Below are 12,841 nucleotides of genomic sequence, written 5' to 3'. Positions count from 1 at the left end.
TAGGGTCGTGGTCTAGTGGTGGACTTGACAGTGTTAGGTTAACAGTTGGACTCAATGATCTTCAAGGTCTTTTCCAATCTAAACAATGCTATGATAAAAAGAACTAATGGCTGTAAGCTCAGTCTTGTTAAATACAAAAGAGAAATTAATAACATTCCTTATTTGTAATCAATGAGAAACAAATTACAAGGGTTGGTTATAGATTCTTAATTTTTAGATAACTTCAGAATTATAACTGGATGAAAGACAGTATAAGAATACAAGTTATTTGGCTTAATATAATCAATCACTATTCACTTGCTCTTGTTAATAAGAATATTAAATCTTTTCAGTCACTAAGGTTCCAGAACGATACACCGTCTACAGATCTTGCTCCATTTCTTTTTTTGTAAAACACTAAATGTAATTTTGTTGCTTGTTTTTTGATATTTTTCAACAGTGACTGTGGGAGGAAATGTATCTGAGAAACTACAGTATAATAAATAAATATATAGTGCATATAAAATACATTTTCAAATATAGCTCTACTTCCCCTCAAGAAGCTTGAATCTAATATTGGTTTCAATCTCAGCATTTTAAGTCCTTCAGCAAAATTCATGCTAATAGCCCCAATAGTTTTGGATTCTGCCTCTACTGCCCTGACACACTCAAGAATGTCATATTAAAACAGCAAGCGCAAGAGTAATTCTCATTATTATTCCAAGCAAACAAATTGCTTCGGAACCAGTGGAAGTAATGCAGATGCCATCATAGGGATTTGATTTCTGCATTGCTTCACTTCTTCACAACAATAACCCAGCACCTTCCCTACTCTCTGCCATGATAACCCAACAGCTGTGCCCTTGGGGCATTGCCTGGCTTCCCCTGCATTATCTTCATTTTCCCTCTTCCTTCAGGCACAGAGGGGACCCTGAATGTCCCATCATTCCACATTCATGATATGTCTATGTCTCAGTCTTGTCCCTTTCTCCATGGCTAGGAAAAGGGCTATGTGTGGGTCAGAGTTGAATATGTGCTGACCCATCAGCCAGCCAATGCACATGACCAATTTGTTCTGACCAGTTGCTGGCAATTGTTGTTAGACATTAATTTAGATCTCTCTCATCTGGCCAGCCACAGACTTTCATGAAATTGGTAGGAAATTATTTGTCATTGATATCTTGACTTTCTGTCAGATAGGCTTCTAGTTGGCACAAAGTAGAAGGATGGACAGAGACAGAAAGATCACGTAAGCCACATTCCTCTGGGAAACCAGACTGAAAACACATAAGGTATGTGTTACAGAACACACTGGCTTAAAATTTCTGGTCTGTAAATGTGTTTAAACCATAAATCTTTCAGGAGAAATATGCAAGTTAGTGAGAAGCAGAACCGAGTGAACTCCAGATGAGTTCAGGATGATATACTGACTGTATGTCCAGAAAGTAATTCTACTTCTTTACACAGAGAAGTACTTTTTAAATATTGTTTTTCTTTGAGTAATAGCATATCTCATACACCATTAGGTATCACAAAATTTTCTAGAAATATACAAATGGATTTCAGAAGCTTCATTCTTTTACCATTTATAGTCTGAAAAATATGAACAAGTTTTCCTTCAAAAGTCTGAAAAGCCTAAGCTTAGTGTAGAATTACATGAAATCTATTCTTTTCATGTATTTTTCCTGACTGTCCATGTCTACGTTATTGTCATCAGCAGGATGTGTGAAGGTAACAGTGTGGAACAATTGATAAGATCAGACCTTAAGTCTGCAGTGCTTCTAGCTTAAAAAAATAGAAGTGGAAGCAATGGAGTCTGTGATTCCCTTTGCAAACTCATTTAAATCAACTCTAAATTAATTATTACAATGGCATGGAATTACTAGCTGCTCTAATAATATATGAAGTATTAAGAATTCAAAGGACAATGAAGTCAAAGATATGAAAGCTTGCAGTAGTCTATATGAAGACCAACTTTACATTGTGGAAATCCTTTTGGGTAGACCAACTTTTGCAGATTTCTCTGCAAAATGCTTGTTAAAGATGTTAAAGTACAGATAATGAACACCACTATGAAGTCCACTTCTAAATCAATGTCAATTAAGCCCCATGTTCCCTGAGGTTCTCAGAGGAAAGGATTATAAAGTAGAGCTTAGAAAATCTAGATAACTGATTTAAACATAACTTGGATTTGAACTGATAAGAAAAATTTACCACTGTGTATAAATATGCTGACTTTCCAGTTTCCTACACAGGACTAACTGTCATACAGAACTACCTGGGGGAACTAATTTATTTTAGGTACTTCATATTCACTTCCACATTTTTACATGGTTACATTTTTTAAAGAACTATTGTCATAGAAATGAAAATTTGTTCCCCCTTTTAAGCTGATTTTTTCCAGGCAATTTTTTTGAACTAGTCCTGCCCCTGGGGAGAAATAACCCAGTGTATGAATACAAACTGGGGACAACTGGCTTGAAGCCATCTTGGCATAAAAAGACCTGGTGGTCCTGGTGGACAACCAGTTGACCATGAGCCAGCAATGTGTCCTCACAGCAAGGACAGTCAACAGCCTCCTGGATTGCATTAGGAAAAGCATTTCTAATAGTGAGATACATCTGGAGAGCTGGGTCCAGTTCTGGGCTCCCCAGCACTAGATATGGACGTACTGGAAAGAGTCCAGAGAAGGGGCATGAAGATGGTGAAGGGCCTGGAGCATCTGACATGCAAAGTGAGGCTGAGAGAGCTGGGCCTGTTCAGTCTGGGGAAGATAACATCTTAACAATGTGTATAAATACCTTTATGGGAGGCGTTAAAAATGTCAGAGCCAGGCTTTTTTTCAGTGGTGCCCAGTGACGGGACAGAGAATAGCCACAAACTGAAATACAGGAAATTCTGTTTAAATGTAAGAAAAAGGGTTTTTTTACTGTGAGGATGGTCAGACACTGGAACAGGTTGCCTAGATAGGTTGTGGAGTTTCCATCCTTGGAGGTACTCAAAATCTGACTGGACATATAGCCCTATGCAAACCTGCTCTAGGTGACCCTGCCTGAGCAGGGTGGTTGGGCAACAACCCTGAGATTTCTACTCTGGGGGTTCCTGTAGCAGACTGGCTAGACAGTGATCATTGTTTTGTCTCATGGCACATTTTTAATGTTCTATAATAAATAATATAAAATGTAGTTTAAGCAATTATCTGTTTGTTTTTAACATAATTTCCCTCTAAATTGTTCACCACAGATTTTCATGCTTCCTAGTCAACACCAGTTGAACAGGTTTCAGGCAGGGAAGATGCATTAGGCCTAATGCAATACTTGTAATGTGAAAAGTATTATATAGAGTAAGAGCTGACAGCCCACCCTTGGGAAAATATGGAAATTTGGTACAAAACCAAGACTAAATAATTTTAAAAGGAATATCAAGCCTGCATAGTTTGGCATGTCCTGCTCTGTTGGAGAGGCACATATAACTTCATCTTGTGGAGAAGGGTTATTTTCACCTCTTTAGTGGCAGCCCTGGGAGGGTTCTCTGTCATTGCTTTCCTCTGCACTCTCGATATTTGTTCACAGAGAAACTTATGTGATTCCCCTTCTGAGTCCTAACTTCCAGGTGATAAAACACAAAAATCTGTGGGATTATTTTCTTTAGTTTCCTTCTGTGTCTGTTATATCACTGCCCACCTTCTTCTTCTCAAACTCTTGTTTTTGATGAACTGTGTTTATGAAAAATAAAGTGCAAATATAGCTCAAAGAATAATGAAACTAACTAAATTGCAAATATTTTATTTAAACTTTTTGGGGAAAATTTTCCTCTATAAGATGTGAAAGTAATGAAAAAATGCATAATGTATGGGAAAAAATATCATTAAATTCATTGAGTGACTTATTTGAGGAATATTATTCAATAATCCTTAGGGGAAAAAAAATGCCCCACATGCCATGCTTCTAAGCTGACATACACCTGCTTTCCACATACCAATCAAACCTTTATATGCCATGTTTGAGGCTGTTATTGCAGAATACCCCACTGAACAAAAAGATAAGTTGGTAATAACTATTACAGGTTATTCTAGGAAAAAGAGGCCCCATGCTCCTTGAAGGAGATAATTTTTTTTCTTCACATATTGCATATTGGCAGAACATTTTACTGAGCAGTCACTACCACCTCTGTTCCCAGTATACCTGTGAAATGATCTGGGAAAATCTAAACTTTGTTGCAGCCATTGGGAAGACCTCCTAGTCTCAAATGCTGGAAAATGCTAATTCTGTTTAGTTTAGTATATGGGCTATTGACAGACTGAGGACATACTTTCTGGAGCTAGAAAAATCAGGAATGCTCATTTAAGTGCACTTGTAGATTCTGTGTTTTGAAGTCTTGATCTCTCTATATGTCAGTTTTTTACCTGTAAAACATGCTCAACAGCCCTTCCTTTCTGTAGTCCTTTTCTCTTCTCTATTAAAACTGCAACATCTCAAGGACAAGGATTGTCTCTTTTCTATATATTTGTATATCGCCTAGTGCAATGGAGTACTAGCGACCAGGAGCGCTGCAAGCAGAGTGGGCAAACAGGGCATGGCATGGCAACAAGGGCATGGCACAGCAGTTCGTGCAGAAGGGTGTGCAGGAAGGGTGTGCAGGGTTGCATGAAGGGTTCATTGCTGAAGCTCCACCAGCTCGACAAGAGAGCAATGGTATCCACCCAGCAGAAAGCCATGGCCTCTCTAAGCTCTGCACTCACCATGACTGAGCGCTGGTGGGAACACGCTGCCACCCAGGTGCCAGGCTCCTATGCCAGTGCAGGCCGGCAGCAGTGAGCACACCTGTGGGAGGTGCACCCAGGTAGAGAAAATCCTCTGCTTAGTGACAGAGCTCTGGGAGGAGGTGAGTAGGTTGAGGAGTATCAGAGAGTTGGAGAGAGAGATGGACTAGTGGAATCACACCCTGCATTCCCTGAGGCAGGCCCAATGGGTAGGTAGTATGCATGATACAGAGGATTCCCTATCTTCTCTCCACCTTGATGAACATGGTGACTCAGGGGATAGAGGACAACGGTGACAAATTCCTGCCCGTTGCAGCAGGCACATCTCCTCTGTGACTGCCCCACTTTCCCCGGTGCCGTTGCATAATAGGTATGAGGCTCTGCAAGTGGAACCAAACAATAACAAGGTTGGTGGTTTATCTAGCTTGGAGGTGTTGCCAAGGTTAAGTTGGCCTATGCCCTGCATCAAAACTGCTTCCATAATGAAAAAAGACAGGTCATTGCCATAGAAGGCTCCCTTCTGAAGGGAACAGAAGGCCCAATATGTAGACCAGACCTGCTTCTTATGGAAGTCTGCTGCCTCTCTGGGGCCCAGGTTAAAGATGTGAAGAGAAAGCTTCCTACCCTAGTACACTCTCAGATTACTATCCATTATTGATTTTTCAGGTAGGTAGCAATGAAGTTGTAACAAGAAGTTTGAGGACAATCAATTCAGGGCCTTGGGACAACAGGTTAAGGCATCAGGAGTACAAGCAGTGTTCTCTTCTGTCCTTCCAGTTGCAGGGAAGAAACACGAAGAGCCAGCAGATCATTATCTGGCTCTGAGACTGGTATCACCAGAAGAATTTTGGTATATTTGATCATGGATCAGTTTACATGACACCAAGTCTGCTGGCAACAGATGGAGTACGCCTGTCTTAAAGGGGGAAAAGGATCTTTGCACAGGATTTAGCAGGTCTCGTTGATAGAGCTTTGAATTAGATTTGAGAGGGGAAAGGGATAAAGAAAGGGAATTTTAAATTAGATTTGAGAGGGGAAAGGGATGGAGATCCATGCAGCAGGAAATATGCAAGGGTCATTGGGGTGCTAGAAACCACAAAAGTGCCTGAGAATGATCCTGTAGGGATTAGGGCTTCTCCCCCCTAAAAGGTGGTGGGATCAGTAGCCCAACTGAAGTGCACCTACACAAATGCACATAGCATGGGCAACAAACAGGAGGCGCTGGAAGCCATTGCGCAGCATGAAAACCATGATACAGTTGCCATCACAGAAACATGGTGGGATGACTCATACAACTGGAGTGTTGCAATGGATGGTTATAAACTCTTCAGAAGGGATAGGCAAGGAAGGAGAGGCAGTGGGGCAGCCCTGTATGTTATGGAGTGCAAACAGAAATACAATACAGCAGAGAGGAAACAGTCCAGGAGGTTCCTGGAGTGTGTGGAAGATAAGTTCTTGACACAGCTGGTGAGTGACCCAACTAGAGAATGCATCCTACTGGACCAGTTGTTTGCGAACAGAAAAGGACTTGTGGGTGATGTGATGGCTGAAAGCCATCTTGGGCATATAGAAATCATGAAATGATAGTTTACGATTCTTGGAGAAGTAAGGAGGGGGATCAGCAGAACTGCTACCGGAGGGCAGACTTTGGCCTTTTTAGGAGACTGATTGACAGAGTCCCTTGGGAGGCAGTACTGAAGGGCAGAAGAGTCCAGGAAGGCTGGACATTCTTCAAGAAGGGAATCTTAGAGGAGCAGGAGCAGGCCATCCCCATGTGCCAAAAGACAGGGAAGAAGACTGACTTGGCAGGGAAGAAGACTGACCAGGCTGAATGGAGAGCTTTGGCTGGAACTCAGGAAAAAAAGGAGTTTATGATCTTTGGAAGAAGGGGCGGGCAGCTCACGAGGACTACAGGGATGTTGTGAGGTTATGAAGGGAGGAAATTAGAAGGGCCAAAGCCTAACTAGAACTTAATCTGGCTACTGCCATAAAAGACAACAAAAAATGTTTCTATAAATACTTAACAACAAAAGGAGGGCTAAGGAGAATCTCCATCTTTATTGGGTGTGGCAGGAAACATAGTGACAAAGGATGAAGAAAAGGCTGAGGTACTTGATACATTCTTTGCCTCAGCCTTTAATAGTGAGATCAGTCATTCTCTGGGTACCCAACGCCCTGATCTGGAAGACAGGGATGGGGAGCAGAATGAAGCCCCCCATAATTGAAGGGAAAATGGTTGGTGACCAACTACACCACTTAGACACACAGAAGTCTATGGGGCCAAATGGGATCCACCCAAGGGTACTGAGAGAGCTGCCAAAAGTGCTCACCAAGACACTTCCAATCACTTATAAGCAGATCTGCCTAACGGGGGAGATCCCAGCTGATTGGAGGTTAGCAAATGTGATGCCCATCTACAAGAAGGGCCGGAAGGAGGATTAAGGGAACTACAGGCATGTCAGTATGAGCTCAGTGCCAGGGAAGGTTATGGAGCAGATCATCTTGAATTCCATCACATGGTAGGTACAGAACAACCAGGTGATCAGGCCCAGTCAGCATGGGTTCATGAAAGGCAGGTCCTGCTTGACAAACCTGATCTCCTTCTATGACAAGGTGATCTGCTTAGTGGATGAACAAAAGGCTGTGGATGTTGTCTACCTTGGCTTTAGTAAGGCCTTTAACTCCATTTCCCACAGCATTCTCCTGGAGAAACTGGCTGCTCATGGCTTGGACAAGCGTACTCATTCCGGGGTAAAAAACTGGCTGGATGGCTGTGCCCAAAGAGTTGTAGTGAATGGAGTTAAATCTAGCTGGCATCTGCTCACAAGTGGTGTTCCCCATGACTCAGTACTGGGGCCAGTTCTGTGTAATATCTTTATCAATGATCTGGACAAGGGAATCAAGTTCACCCTCAGTAAGTTTGCAGACAACACCAAGTTGGGCGGGGGTGTTCATCTGTTTGAGGGAAGGAAGGCTCTGCAGAGGGATCGGGACAGGCTGGATCAATGGGCCAAGGTCAATTGTATGAGGTTCAACAAGGCTCAGTGCTGGGTCCTTCACTGGGGTCACAACAACCCCGTGCAACGTTACAGTCTTCGGGAAGAGTGGCTGGATACTTGCCCAGTGGAAAAGGACCTGGGGGTGCTGGTTGACAGCCAGCTGAATATGAGCTGTCAGTGTGCCCAGGTGACCAAGAAGACCAATAGCATCCTGATTTATATCAGAAACAGTGTAGCCAGCAGGACTAGGGAAGTCATTACTCCCCTGTACTCGGCACCGGTGAGGGCGCACCTCGAATACTGTGTTCAGTTTTGGACCCCTCGCTACAAGAAAGACATTGAGGTGCTAGAGCATTTCCAAAGAAGGGTAACAAAGCTGGTGAAGGGGTCTAGGACATATGTCTTATGGGGAGCAGCTGAGAGAACTGGGGTAGTTTAACCTGGAGAAAGCAGGCTTAGGGGAGACCTTATTGTTCTCTACAGCTACCTGAAAGGAGGTCGTAGTGAGGTGGGCGTTGGTCTCTTCTCCCAAGTAACAAGCGATAGGACAAGAGGAAACAACTTCAAATGCTGCCAGGGGAGGTTTAGATTGGATATTAGCCAAAATTTCTTCACCAAAAGGGTTGTCAACCATTGGAACAGGCTGCCCAGGGAAGTGGTGGAGTCACCATCCCGGAGGTATTTAAAAGTTGTGGTGCTTAGGGTCGTGGTCTAGTGGTGGACTTGACAGTGTTAGGTTAACAGTTGGACTCAATGATCTTCAAGGTCTTTTCCAATCTAAACAATGCTATGATTGTATGATTCCGTGAAACTAGTTAATCACCCAATACTCATTTCTTGTTTTGCTGGTTGATGCATAATGATTCCAGGATTTAGAGTGCATATGACTGCTCATCTCTCTTAGCTTTCCTTTTTGATCCTCTGTAAAAGATCCTCTTCAAAGCTGGGCACATATGCTAACAGCGAGTTGACTGCAGTTAATGGCACAGAGTCAGCCAAGTCGCTGTACCAAACACAGGTACAACACACTTTTTCAGGGAGGAATTTGAGCTTTTTTTGGAGTGGGGGCTCAATGTCACTGCTGAGCAATGATTATTCCTGCCTCTCACTCATTCTTGAGAAAGGCTGTGGCCCTGTCTGTGGACAAAGCCTAACAACTACCCATGGTATTGGCTCCCAAATCACTTTACTCGTTGCTTTCTCATGCACTTATCTACCTTTCAATCTCAGCATCTTGGCTTAGAGTCTGAAAGCACCTTCATGACATCAGTGTGCTCTCCGGGGCATCAGCCCACCGGATCTACAATTAAAACAAAGAGAAGCCAAAGGGGTGAGCTGTGAGAAAGTAATTTGTGCCTTAGGATAGAGAGATAATACCTTATTACTTCAAATGTCCTCTTTTACATCTCCTTTTTACGTTTTTTACAATTTTTCTTGCTTGAAACAAGACAGGTATCTTCTTGGTGGAACCTTGGAAGCCCAGAAAGAGGCAAAGAAGGTTGTGGTCGCTGCTGTCAGCTGAAATCCAATCCTCATTTCAAGTCTTCTTATTTAAAATCTCCTTGTGAAGTGACAGTCAAATTTTTTTGGGGAAAACCAAAATTTTCAATGGTGACAGTTGTATGCCATGAAGTAATAAAAATAGTGACAACTTCTTAACAGTTTGGGTTTTTTTAATTGATGCTTAGAGCAATTATGACACTGTCTTGTTATAGCCTCTGCCCATGTGATGTAATGCATATTGCTCCACAGGTAAGTTGCTGTAGCTAATTTTCTCTAGTGTTTTGCTTTGACACCAACAGCATCCCTCATTAGTTTCTTTATTAGTACATTTTAATACCCTTTTAGCACCAGTAAGTCTGTAATGGCTTTATTCTTTGTTTAGCAGTATTTGTGTTCAACGTATTTTCTCAGTGCTCCCTACAAGGTTCCTTACAACAGATGTTATGACGCAGTTGAAGGAACGTGAACCAAATTGTAGGTAATGGTCCATGCTTATTTGTTTTGTGTAAGCTGTGGTTTCTATAGCTACTGTACATCTGCTTCATGCCATTTGCTGATCACTTTCTGTAGCTGTCTCAGTTTAGATATTTAAAGCACGCTGTACTGATTCTGCTCGGCACAGCAATCTGATAACGGCTTGACATGTGAACCAAGATACAAATTTGGAAACATGTTTGAAAACAGCTGCTAAGTCTACATAGTAATTCTTTATCTACTAATGGCACAATGGCCACCTCACCAAAAATTGAAACACACAAAGGTCCAGTCTCAGCAAAAGACTTGAAAATATGACTAATGTTGAATGTAATTAGGCATGGTCTCAAGCTGGTGGCTGAATTGGGCCCCTAGTGTGGGAACCCAGAGGCAGAGACAGTGAATCTCTCTGCATTCTGCATTTTTACCAAAAATCAGAAAACATCCCTGGCTGAGGGATATAATTCTATTGGGGTCAGTGGAATTACCCGACAGCTGCATCAAAGATAAATTTGACTCATTGTTTTTCTATTGAAGTTTTTTCCTTCAGACAAAGAATCACAGTAGCAGCCTCTTGGCCTTTCAGACTTTGCCTTTATTGAAGGAATTCCTCTTCTATCCTGAAATCTCTGCTTCTGTCATTGCAAATAATGCTATTTGGTTTAAACTGCTGGGATTAGAGAGTGACAGTAAGGACTAATGTTTTGTGAATTTTACATCATCTGTGTACTTTTTTTTCCTGCCACCCTCTACCAGCCATCCTAGCTGCTTTTCTGGTTTTGGTTGGTTAGGGTGAGTTTGCTTTTCTAAGTGTATGAGAGGCAAAAAAGCTGAATTGGTCCATTCTGCCTTTATAGCTTACTTTCTGAAGGAAGTTGGGCTTACATGATCTGTTTTTCAGGTCTTGCTTTATAATTGTTCATATGTCAGCTAATTTCAGCTATATTTGACCAAGAGGGTAGAGATCTCAAAGGTATTACATGCCTACAAACTACCGCTCCCTGACGCCTTTTCCCCTCATGAAATACCCAGATTAGTTCCTCCACTGAGGAAAAGGCTGCAACGCTTCACTGCATTATTAGACAGCTGAGAATCCACCTGGGAGACAGCCTCTGGAAACAGGACCTCTGAAGTGCTGCAATACACGAATCTGCCAGTTTCAGATAGTGCTAAATGCTCCTTCAACTTTCATGGTAAAACTTAGAGGATTTTACTAATTTTCAGCATTTTTTTCACTGAATTATACGGCATTTTTGGTCATGATGGCAACACAATAAAATTTGAGTCAGTTACAGTGTGCAAAATTTTCTTTATGTTCGATTAATAGGCTCATTTATTTAAAATATGATGAGAAGCTACCTGGCACATTAATTGCCTTCAGCAACTGTCATGTAATAACTGGCTGGGTTTTATTAGTTCATAATGCCACTCTTTCTGTCATAATCTGACATTATTGATTTTCTACAAAAAAATGAATAAAAACAAATGTTCCCTTACTCTCTTTTCACTTCTTCTCGAATTTCTTATATTAACCATACTTTTTTTCAGCTCCAGCATAGCCCACGGAAACTGTAGTTTGTGAGGAAGCAAAGAATGCTTATTGCATATGAGAAGTTATAGCTCTAAGATAAATGTAAATTAGATCCAGAGGAAAAAGATAAATCAGTTCTTTACTCTGGGAAGAGTGTGAAAATTAGCAAGAAGAAGAACTTACTGAGATCTTACTTCCAGGGTAGAAGGGATTTTCTAGGACTGAATATGCAAATTTTAATCATGAAATGGATGAGTTTAAGCTAAGCATAGCTTCAGCAAGAAAAGCCCAGCCTGCTTTGTGTCTGAGCTAGAGGCATTCAGGCTCTACCTGTGCAGTGCATCACTGTGCACCCCGGTTTGCACTACACACACTGCTGCAGCAAAGAACATGACCAGTTTTTCCCATTTCACTCAGAAAAGTTTCATTTTTCATTTAGAAGAAGTTTCCATGGCTCTGCTCCAGCAGTTTATAGGGTTGATGCGGCAATGAAGTGGCTGTCGTGCTGCTGGCAGGAGCTGCCCAAACTTTTCACCCTCCAGGGGGGGAGCGGGGAGCTGGTGGCTGCAAAGGGAAGATAAAGCCATCCCGTGACGGAGGCAGTGGCAAGATGGCTCCATGGGGCACAGTGGGGCAGCTCGTGAAACCCTGGCTGGGCAGGAGACATGTGACAGTTCTCCTCCTCCAGGCTGGCTTGTTTCTGTTCGGGTGTTGGGCATGGAAGGTCGGCACATTGGGTCAGGGATGGTGCTGCTGCCACTGAGCTGTTTGCTCCCCTTGGGAAGCAGATGGGCACAACGGGATGGGCAGCTTGAAGGAGTTGTTGGCCAAGGGCGGTCAGTATCGGGGCTCTTCTCCAAACACAGCACAACCCAATTATTGTCCTGTTTGCTGTTCCAGGACAAAGGATGTTAAATGTGACTAATGTACTCTTGTCAACTACTGCATGGTTCAATATAGCAGATCAGAGAAAGGGGCGGATAATGCCAATAAAATAGTATTTGCTACATGAGGCAGCAACATTGATTTGGACACGTGGATCAGATTTAATACTTAGTCTTTCATTTTTCCTCTCCTTTAGAAACGTTGCTTCTAATCATAATATATTATCAGTTAGCCCAATATGACAAGGTGTTAAATTAAGGAAAAACCAGTATTGGTGAGTTGGTTTTTTTTATTCCTTGGATGCACAGAAAATCACAGACATCATAGTTATTAAATGAATAAAATGTATCATGATGCTATAGCAGCACGATCTGATTTTATGGTGCTCTTTAAACCAAAATACAAGGAAAAAAATCTGGGTTTTTTTTTTATATAAACAAATATGATTCAAATATCTGAAGCAAAAGTTTTTTCTTTCCTGAATATCACTGAAGGATTTAAAAGAATTGCTGAGAGGTATCTGCTTACTGAAATTCCTACCCTCACTGAAAGAGCCCATCAGTCTAATATGCTTTTTTTTACTTCTAGCTTTTACAATACTTTACAGAGTGTATAATTACAGTTTTATAGACAAATGATACAGACTATCAGTTTTCTGTTATATGATGTATCAAGAAAAAACTGGTATAGTACATTTATAAAACTCTT

The sequence above is a fragment of the Strix uralensis genome, chromosome 3 (assembly GCF_047716275.1).
Source record: "Strix uralensis isolate ZFMK-TIS-50842 chromosome 3, bStrUra1, whole genome shotgun sequence".
Taxonomy (NCBI): domain Eukaryota; kingdom Metazoa; phylum Chordata; class Aves; order Strigiformes; family Strigidae; genus Strix; species Strix uralensis.
This window is presented reverse-complemented; position numbering follows the sequence as displayed.